General features: G+C 44.6%; 1 pseudogene; it reads right to left on the bottom strand.

Annotated features, from left to right (window-relative positions):
• Positions 1-6,917: 6,917 nt before the first annotated feature.
• LOC141415764 (U1 spliceosomal RNA) lies at positions 6,918-7,072 on the bottom strand (annotated as a pseudogene).
• Positions 7,073-11,385: the final 4,313 nt, after the last annotated feature.

Genomic DNA, 11,385 nt, shown 5'->3' with positions numbered 1-11,385 from the left:
AAGGAAACAAAAGTGGGACTTACTGTGTTGGGGCCCAACCCACCACCAAGTGGTGTGGGAGCCACTGGCTCCCACACCAGTTGCATCACACCTGTCACCTGGTTTCACACAGTCTCTTTCTTCCATCCCTTTGTTCACTATTGGCTCACATGCACCATAGCTCAATGCGAGGCCTCTGAACTCCAACGTTGGTGAGAAAACTGAAGAACATCTAAAGTAAGGGAGATGCAAATCCACATGTCTGGGAGGGCGGAGCACAGGTAGGAGCAGGACTGTCTGCATATGCATGTGCATCTGACATCTGTCACCTGTGCACATTCGGTGCAGACTTCTGATGGCAAGGAGGTCCTAGATGAGTAATGGACGTCTGAGGTAAGGAAATCACAGGTCTCCACCAGCCTGTCTCTTCTGACCTCTGATAAGACATCTTGATGTATTTACAAGTTCTTGCATTTGGCTTAGAAATTGATAGTTGCCTTACTTAAATAAATTTATAATATTTAAAGAGTCAGATATTCTCCCACTGAATCATGTGGTACCTTGTATTGAATGGGTGAGTATAAGATGGAGATCACCAGATCTACAACATTACTGAGGACTGAGGTCATTTTCTCCAGGACAGGATGGTCTAGATCTGTCTAGGGCACTTGGGTTCCAGTATGAAGCCAACCACTTAATTGCCTGTCCTATGGCAGGTGAGCACTGGGGGACTCCTCCCCTTGTTCATCAATTAGGGAAGATAACACATAGTGCTCACAAGCGTGTTGAGGACATAACAACAGAGCATGTGCAAAGTAGTAGCCCTAGGGAGTCTTTTCTATTATACTGAAAATGCACACACTTTGTCAGAACTCATTAAATCAATCCAGTAACTTTGGAGCATTGGCTTTAAAGTTCAAGTCCCTGCTTCCCTCTCTTATAAATAAATGTCTGTGACCTTGACATGTTCATTAACATGTTCCCTCACCTGGAAAGTGGGTACAGTGATCCCACAGAACTGTTGTGGAGGTTGACAGAACAGTCCCTGGCACATTGTAAGTGCTCAATAAACTTTCACCATTCCAGAGACAGAGGCACGAGAGTCAGAGCAAGACTGAACTTTCTACTTGACTTTGACATCATGACAAACTTCGACTTCAATTTAAAGAGTGCCGTCATTTTTCCCCAACAGGAGAAAATCTGGTCCGTGAAGGAGCTACTTGAGCTGAAATGTGCTCTTGGTGAGCTTGACTTGTGATGGATTGAGAAAAGTATCTTCAGCATGCAACCTGCAAAATGAAATGGGTCACATTTTTGTAAACTCTTCCCACTCTAAGGTTAGTGCCACTGGGATTTCTCTGGGGACAATGCATGCTTTTGTTGAGGACTGATTGACATTTAAAAGTGTTGATTGTTCTGTACAGACTGTTTGAAGAGTTGCTTTACAACAATTTAATGGCAAATTCCATTCTGGATTTCCTGCCAACGAATCTATAAAGCTTTGTTTGAGACAGAAAGCATTCAGAAGTTTTGTTTTGTTTTGTTTTGTTTTAAGCTGGGAGGTGCTGGGTGTACATTAAAAGCAAAGGAGAAAAAAAAGGAGGAGGAGGAGGAAAATCCTGTGGGTGTAGAGTGAGTGTTTGATATAAGAACTGGCTGGCCAACTCGAGTCAAGCAATTACAAAGGATAGAAAAGGGCCAAAATGGAAAGTGGGTGATGCTCACAAACAGCCCCACCAATGCCCAGCCCAGAAGAAGCAGCCCAAGCCCTACTCTGTGCCTGTCATCAGCAGCTTCCTTCCTGGCTCTGCTGTGAACCAATGTGATGACAAAGCAGCTTCCAGCACCTTCTCACCAGAAGAATGCCACGTTACGTAACACCTGCTCTGCACCAGCTGCCCTGTCACAGTGTTGCTGGTTAATATCCACGGCTGGCATTCCAGGGCGAGACTCAAGACATAAACATGGCGCGGTTTCCATGCCGGGATTCAAGAATGGCACCTGGCTGCAGAGCTGCCAGGCTTATGTCTCTAAGGTTGTGTTCACGTAAGCCATCCAATCACGCAGATCAGAAATAGAATTAAAGAATCCATCACTAGAGGACTCTTCTTAAAGATGGATAGCCATCGTAAGTATAGTTCACTCATAGCTGAGTGAAAAGAGCTAGTTACAAAAGGATATGTAACAATAAGAAGTAATGTATGTAAATTTTTAAATGTAAACAATTTTTAACATTGTATGCACATATGAATAAAAGGAAAAGAAAAAAAATTTTTTAATTATTTAAAAAAAAAATAAACACATGTTGGAAAGCACAAGAGCGTACCCAGAAGCCGAGTGCACCAACTCCAGGATTGTTAGTTAGCTCTGGAGAAGGCTGAAAGGAGGAAAGAAGGGAGGAGAAAGGAGGGGAGCAGGGCCTGACTTGTACCTGACTACTCTTTTTTGGGAGGAAGAAGAGCGGGGAGAGGTACTAGGGTTTAAATTCAGGGCCTTGAGCTTGCTAGGCAGGTGCTGTACCTCTCAAGCCACGCCCACAGCCCTTTTGGCGTTAGGTATCTTTCAAGTAGGATCTTGAATTTATGCCCAGGCTGGCCTGGACTGCGATCCTCCCACTTATGCTTCCCAAGTAGCTGGAGTGACAGGTGTGCACCACTACATTCAGTTTTTATTGGTTGAGATGCAGTCTTGAGAACTTTTTGCCTGGGCTGGCCTTAAACTTCCATGTCCTGCTTCCCAAGTAGTTAGGATTACAGTGTGAGCCACCTCACCTGGCCTACGTGAAGTCCTTAAATTCAGAATAAAGAAATCTGGGACTAACATGCCAAAATGTTAACATCTAAGTGATAGGTGAATGGATATTTGTTACACGTAGGGTGCTTTCCACATTTTTATAAATTTAAATTTTAAAAATAATGGTATATCCAATGAAATGTCATAGAGTCATTAAAAATATAAGGGCATCCCATACATGTTATCAGAGCAATAGGTCTATGGAGTATTTTAGAACAAAAGAACAGGTTGATGTATAGTAGAACACTATGATCTGTTTTTGCTTTCTCTCTCTCTCTCTCTCTCTCTCTCTCTCTCTCTCTCTCTCTTTCTCTCGCACACACACACACACACACACACAATCACTTTGGAATTTGTACTTCTAAACCATTCCATTCCCATCAGGCTTCATACTCCTCCAGTCAATGCCCTTAATCTCCATTTGAGTGTCACTCAAGCAACCAAACACCTCCAAGATCCCAAACCTCTCTGTCTCCTCCATAAATTCTCATCTTCCCCACAACAGTACACCACCTTCCACCAGATCCTCCAGTGAAAATCCCAGGAGTAAATGAGATTTCTCCCTTTCCCTCCAGCCCTGTGAGTCCTCCCTGTCCAACCTCCAGTCCTTCCATGTGACCAGCATCCCTGTCATCTGCCCTGCAATCTCCAGCTCACTCTCCTCCCATTCACTACTTCTCCCGACTCTCCACCCTCTCCAGAACAGCTGGAGTGGTCCTGTGGCACAGAAACCTCTCTCATACCTCATTGCTCTCCCCTTCCCCTGCCTCACCTGGTGACCCTCCCCTGCTCCAATCCTGCTATCTGCTCTGGGACCTAACATTTCTCCAGGGAATGGAGCTCCCACATGCAAGACCATGGCACACGTGATCCCTCTTGTTTTGCATGCTTGATTGGTTTTCTTTTGTAATCAGAAGTAACCCACATGTGGAACTAAAATGTCCACACTGAGAGAAGATCGAATACACAGATTTAGTTCATTAGCCATATTTATATTTAGCATTTTATTTAATTCAGCAAGCACTCACTCGACCCTTGAAAGTTCTCAGGGCTGAGCTTGATGCTGCTTCCCTGTCTCAGCCCCGTTGCTACAAACATCACATAAGGGCTTTAATTTTGATTGTTGTACAGGACTGTCTGTGGCTGGGTAAGACTCAGGGCACTGCAAACAATGCTTCCATGTCTCATAGGACAGAAGCTTTTCCATACTAAGGCATCCTCTTGGGGACAAGGCTGAAACAGTCCCCACTGCAATGCTTTTTCCTTTTACCATAAACAGCTACAAGTCCAGAACGCAGTGAATTCCACTGCGTTTCCCTGGACTGCTTTATCTGAGATTTCGCCATCAGCCCTGTTTCAAACTGCTTTACTGGGTACTTGCAGGAACTCCAAACTTGGCATTCTTTATGAACAGTTTCTGGGACATGCCACCAAGTCCCCAGTGCACTGTGTACCCTGCCTGCCTATAAGTACTGCTCTGTCTCCTGGGGCACACAGTTCAGATGCACAAATCATTCCAAAATCCTTGGATCCAAAATCTACAAGGAAAATGCATTTGCAAGACCTGAATTCTCTGGGTTGATTATTGTCATTGGCTAAAGTCAGCTCCTTCTTTCCTTTTTGTCTCCACAAAAGATCTGAGTGTACAAGAGAACACTCAGTGAACATCCAACTAACTGTGAGTGGATGGAGATGGTTTCCTATAGTGTTTAAAACACAGGCATTAGAGCCAGAGAAAGTGCTCAATGTGCTCTTCCCTTCCCGACCAGCACTTTGCTTCCAGAAAAACTCCTACCCATCCATCAACACCCACATTAAAGCATCACTTTTGGAAAAAAAATTTCCCCCAATGCAATCAATCTGTATAGACAGCTCCTTCCTCCCTTCCTTCTTTCCTCCCTCCCTCCCTCCCTCCCTTCTTTCCTTCCTTTCTTTCTTTCTAACTCCTTCCTTCCTTCTTTCCTTCCTTTCTTTCTATCTCCTTCCTTCCTTCTCTCTCCTCCTTTTTTTGTTCTGGGTTCCCATTGTTCTGGGGCTATAATTTCTAGGGTAGCACTTGATATATTGTTATAATTATTCATTTACTTATGTCTTCCCCACTGAGTAACTTGGTCCTCCACAGCCAGTACTACATGTTACTCTGTCCGGATGAACTTGACATATGCTATTGTAGTCAAATATGAGTGCTCAGAAGCTGGGAGAACTGGGTTCAAATCCTGACTCCACCTTTTACTGCCTATTTGACCAGGTGAAGTTACTTCATCTCTTTAAACCTCCTCATCTAAAAGATGTGTACTTCTAAGAGTTGTGAAGAAAATTAAATTATACCTGGCACAGAAATGCTGGACATGTTAACTGATTCGTGCTGAACAATTTTTAACTTCTATTTTTATTATTAACTGCATAAATGTTTTTAGCCAAATTAATAAATGAATGACCCACACCTCTGATCACAACCCTTTCCCACCAGCTGAGGATGGCACCACGAATGGAATAGAGTCAGAAATGTTGACATCACATCCACTTTTTAGTCACATACAGCTAAGAAGTGTGGATATTTTAAGCAGGCACTTGAGGGTGATGCCTGGTAGAAGACAGGCTAAGCTTTCTAACCTGCTCCCTAAGCGATGGTAAGAAATGAAAGTCAACGTAAGGCGGAAGGTCTTAGAATTTGCCATTCAGAGTCGACCTGTTTGGGCAAGTGGGTTTTCTCTGCGAGCCTGCAAGAGACAGCTTAATTGGTGGTCATTAGAATAGATACAACTGATTACACATCACTTAAAAGCATTTCAGTGCCAGTTTTTTCACTTTGTAATCTTCTACCCTCATCCTTCCCTGGCAACTTTTCTGCTTACTCCCCATTGAAGTTTAAGAGATAGACACGTTTTTATAAAAATTTACAGCTTGCTATTCTACCTCAGGCTCTTCACTCTTTCTTTAGCTGTGATCGCCGCAACGTCAGTTCTAGGAATGCCTGCTGTGTGCTAGACAGTGTGCCAAGTGCCAGACGGGCCTCATCTTTCCTTTCCAGAGCCTTCTCACAGCGGGTCGTTTGTCCTCCTCACTCTTCCCATTACCTTCTCTTGTCCCCTCTTCCCTGGTCCTCTTCCCCTTCTCTTCTACTTTCATGTCTTTTTTGCTCTTTCTTTTCTTTTTTCTTTTTTGGTGGTACTGGGGTTTGAACTCAGGGCTTCACGCTTGTTAGACAGGCACTCTACCACTTGCGCCATTCCACCAGACCTTTTAGCTCTGGTTATTTTTGAGATAGGATCTTGCTTTATGCCCAGGCCAGCCTGGACTGCCATCCTCCTATACTCCCCACTGTCTCTGAAATGACAGGCATTATGCCACCGTACCCAGCTATTGGTTGAGACAGGGTTCTCAATTTTTTTTTGCCCAGTCTGGCCTTAAACAGTAATCCTCCCAATCTCAGCCTCCCAAGTAGCTAGAATTACAGGCTTGAGTCACCATGTTCCAGTCTTTTTTTTTTTTTTTCTTACTCTAGACTCCACATACAATAGAAAACATATGGTATTTGTATTTCTGAGTCTGGCTTATTTGCTTAATATGATGACTACCAGATCTATCCACATTTCTGGAAATGTGGCTTCTTCATGGCTGAATAATACTCTATTATGTGTACCTATCATATTTCCTTTATCCGTACATTGACAAGCACTTAGGCTGATTCTACAACTCGGGTATTGTGAATAGTGCATGATAAACATGGGTACACAGATATCTCATTGTATGCTAACTTTGATCTTTTTGGATATATACCCAGGAATGGTATAGCAGGATCATAGTACCATATGATCTATTTTTGTTCTATTTTTACTTTTTTGAGGCACCTACATCCTGGTTTCCATAGGGACCGTGCTAATTTACATTCCCGCAGACAGTGTAAAAGCGGTTTTTTTCCCCACGTCCTCACCAGCATTCGTTGTTTGTTTTCTTGATAGTCTTTCTGACTGGCGTGAGATGAAATCTCAGAGTCGTTTTGAGGTACATTTCCCTGATGGATAAAGATATTGTGTTTCATGTGTTTATTAGCCATTTGTACTTCTTTTGAGAACTGCCTGTTCAATTTCATTTGTTGATTGGATTATTTGCTCTTTTGGTGTTTAAATTTTTTTTTTCTTTTTTAGGGGAAAGCACCACCGCAGTCCCCCACTACCACAAATTATGCAGTCGAGTTTCCTGCATTTGAGGAAATCACAACATCCGGAGTGCAATGGATAAGCCTCGCCCTGGGAAAATCACCTTCATGATCATGGTTTCTCCCCTGCCAGGTAAGTATGTGTTTAAGTTTTTGAGCTCTTTTAAATTCTGGATACTAATCCCCGGTTGGATATATTGCTGGCAAAGATTTTCTCCATTTTGCAGGCTGTCTCTTCACTCCGGTAACTCTTTCCTTTGCTGTGCAGAAGCTTTCTAATTTGATGCAATCCCATTTGTCAATTCTTGCTGTCATTTCCTGAGTCATTGTTATTCACTTATTGTTTCATTGTTTATCATCTAGCTATCCCTCCCTTCCAACCCTCACTTCCTTAAGAAGTAAGAGCCCAAAGGCAAAGGTCTTTATTTTGCTTCCTGATGTATCCCAAGAGAGTAGAACAATGCCTGCACATAGTAAGTACTCAGTAAACACCTGAGGAATGAAACATCATCTCAGAGCCCTGAAGCTGATAGAATTCCCTTCATTGTGAGGTTGGGGAAACTGAGGCCCAGCAATATGAAATAAGCAGCCTAACATCTTGTAGCTAATAAGAAGCAATTATGGCCCTCGGCCCAGGCTTGTTTGATTCTGAGTATACCTTCTCCACATGGACATCCTTGTCCCCCACCAAAAAATCCTCCCAGAAATGTGTGAACCAAGGCCTGGCTGGGCTCAGGTGGGATTTGAGACCAAGGGCTTGGTAGTACCAGCTCAGGTGGGTGCCTGTGTGATCAGATGTAGATAAGGACAAGGATGAGGCAGGCAAACCACCTGCCACAAAGAAAGATCTTGAAGTGGTGGCTTAGCTCTAGTGCTCTCTGCTCTGTGCAAGAAGAGAATTCGCCTGACTTCTCAGAATCCCATTTTTTCTGTGTGTCACAAATTAATATGATCTCCATTGCCTTTACAGATCTCCACAGCTTGTGGAGATTCATGGAGTATGCACAGATATTCCAGTTTTTTGGAGAAAGGTGCTATAAAAAAATGCCAGGGGTTATTAAGTCGATTCACTTATGAAGTATACTATAGTGATCATGTATTTCTATTTATTCTCTTGAAATACCAGGATCCAGGCTCCTGGAGCTATCTAGTTCAAAACTCAAACCTATTTCATCCTCAGCTCCTTTCCTTTATGTACTGAGAACCAAATAATATTGACCAAGTTCCGCATGCCCATTCTGGATGGGAATTTTGGTGAATGAGGCAAACACATCCCTTTTGTGGGAGGTTTGATATCATCCCTTCCTATACACACTTCCTGAGCAAGTTTAACAGGCATTTACACAGCTTTTGCTGAAAAGCACTAACGACTTAACTTGGCATCTCTGCCTCTATTTTTGTTTCTGTCTTTGCTCCAAGCCATTCACCTTGCATTCACCTTGGAATCCAAGGAGCACAGGACTGATCAGTAGCATGTTTATAAGAAGAAACAGAGATAAGCCCCTGAGAGAACAAACAGCAGAGCCTCTCAGGACAGACCACTGCCAGGAAACAATGACATGTCTGTCCTAACCAGATTGCTGTCCTGAAGTGATGACAGCGATAACAACTTCTCTAGAACCCTCCCAAAAAATAAAGACCAGCCAGGCCACACCTGTGACTGTGACTATTTAAGTATCCATGCCATTCACCCTCTATCCCCCGCTCAATTCTTTTTCTTTTTAAACCTAAACCTCATGCCTGTACCCAAGATGGCTGAGGATGGACTGAAGTGCTTATTTTGCACTTCTGGCAGCTGCCTGCCCATGCTGCATAGTAACACTCCTTTCTCTGCACTTCACCACGACACATCTCTTTACTTGGCATATAAGGGCAAGTGGCTGGACCTGACATGAAGTCTAAACATCCTCTGGACTCTTCTTCCACCTGAATATCTGTCACCTTGACTCTTTTCCAAGTCTCGTGACCTCACTTCTTACAGTCAGGCATCAAATCCTGTCTCTTCCAATCTGAACTGCTCTCCCAGCCATCTCTTGCTGTCCCTGTTCACAAACAGTGTCACTGTTCTGGCCACAATCCATTGTTCACCTCCTCTTGGTCTTTCTGCACAGGGCTTCTTCCCTCTACATGTGGCCGCCACAGGCAGCTTTTGATGGGACATCGCCACAAAGATCTTCCACGTTGGTCCCATTCTAGCATGCTTATGCCGTGCACCCAGTTGCCCTTACCCTATCTCCCAGGTGTGCTCTGTCTTCAAATTTCCGGTCTCCCCTGAAATGCACGGATCCTCTCTTCCTCATGCTTTTGCCCTGTCTGTTCGCTCTGTTGGGAATGTTGTTCCTCCTTCCTTGCGGGCTCCATACATTCCAGGTCCCATTTCCCCTCCTTTCCTAATTCCCTCTGGAGGAGAGGTGAACGCCCTCTCCTAGTCCACAGACGCCATCTTGATTGCTTCACACACTCAATTACTGCTTACACAAACCCAATGAGTAGTTTTTTATCCTCACTTTGTGAATCAAGAGGCGGAGGTCAGACTCGAGTCTCTTGTCCTAGGTCACTCAGCTAGGAAATGGACCATCTGTGCTAAAGTCTATGCCCTTGGCCACTCCCTGTTCCACCTCGCACTAGGAGATGCATGTATCTGTCCACACTGGAAATATTTTTGGTTTCCCCAAGTGTAAAACCTGGATAATTGTTATAAATGTCCATTTCTCAGGCTTTGAGGGAGCAGTCACATAGCTATTAGAAAGTAGATGAGGATGTAGGCAAAGCACCAATGGAACACTGAGCTAATCAACCTGGGTACTGCACCAGCCAGTCTCCTGATACAACCCACCTTCCAATCCATCCTTCACTTAGCCACTGGCTAGCATTCTAGAACACAGATGAAATCGTGTAATTCTGCTACCCACAATCAACTGTAATGCCTGAGATGAGGGCTTGGTAACCTGGGCTGCTCCCCCTGCACTGTTTTCTCTACTGTTCCCCTGAAGGCAGCTTACACACAGAGGTGTAAAAGCACTAGTCATTCTCTGACCACACCCATGACCTATTTCCTCTCGTGTCTTTGCCTGGTCTCCTCGGATTGGCATTCCTTCTCTCTTTACCTGTTCAGGGCACATCTACTCATCCATGAGGCTCTACTCAGTGACACCCCCCCACCCATAAAGCCTACCCTGATATCCTCAGGCAGATAAGGGCCCTTCCTTCCTGTCACCATGCCCCTAGAGCAGCTTCTGACCCATCATCCCTCTAAAAGGGAAGCTTCATTAACTCCGTTCCTTTGAATTAAGCTTTATAACCAGCTGTCAGTCAGGCCTACCTTCTTCAGGAGTTGATTAGTTCCCTAGGGCTGCCAACACTAAGCACCGTAAATTGGGTAGCTTAAAACAGTGGAAATGTATTGTGTCACACTCTGGAGGCTGGAAGTCTGAGATCAAGGTATGAGCTCTAGGGCAGACTCTCTCCCTGCCTCTCCTAGCCTCTGGTGTTGACTAGCAGTCCTCTGTGTTCCTTGGCTGACTGGCAGACATGTAATTCATGTCAGTGTGTCTTCATGTCATCCTCCCTCTGTGACTGTCTCTGGTCTAAACTTTCCCTTTTGTAAGGATACCAGGCAAATTGCGTGAGGGTCCTCTCTACCTAATGACTTAATTTTAATTTGATGGTTTCTCAAAGGCCTGATTTCCAAATGAAATCACATTCTGAGGTTCTGGGGGTTAGCACTTCAGCAGTCTTTTTTAGGGGGTGGGGTTGGGGGTGCCATTCAAGCCACGATGTGGGAAGTGGCGTCTCTTTTTGCAGAACCTTCCATTTCAGCCCCGTGGATGGTCACCTTCCACAGAATTCTGGCTCAGTTCCACATCTCTCTGTTTCCTCTACCATATTCATACACATGGTTGCCATCCAACCCGCTCCCCTTCTTCAATATCGTCAGCAATGAGCCTCACACTATCAGAAATCCCATGGGTTAGCAATGTTCTAAGAGGGGGCTGGTACAGGGAAGGCACTCAGCCAGGGCTCTGCCATCCTTCTCACTCCATCTCTTTCCACAAGCTTGGCCTCCCAAGGTGTATTTCCTCCATCTTCCTGGGGGACATAGTCCAGTTCTTACCTCCCAACTCCATGTGGCCCACTTTCCTAGAGACAGCCCTTGTCAGACACCCTCACTCTCCAGCCACATCCTCTGCCCACTCAGCAAAGGAAAGTTTTCTCCACTTGTATTTTTCTTGGTCACTTGTATGCTGACATTAAGCTTGCCATGATGCAGCAAAGAGAGAGAAAGATGCATTTCCTGTTGATGTGAGGCACATAGTCAGGTGGGGAAGACAGTTGCAAGTGTGAGGAGGGTAACAGAGCACAGAGGGACAGGAGAGATGTGCTAGGCTTGCACAAAAACAAGTGCAGGAACTCTTCAAAGAGTTTAGCATAGGTGGCAGGCCCCATTCTAGGGC

This window comes from Castor canadensis, chromosome 1, assembly GCF_047511655.1.
Source record: "Castor canadensis chromosome 1, mCasCan1.hap1v2, whole genome shotgun sequence".
Lineage (NCBI taxonomy): Eukaryota > Metazoa > Chordata > Mammalia > Rodentia > Castoridae > Castor > Castor canadensis.
The sequence above is the reverse complement of the archived record's forward strand: the minus strand, read 5'-3'. Positions and strand labels throughout refer to the sequence as shown.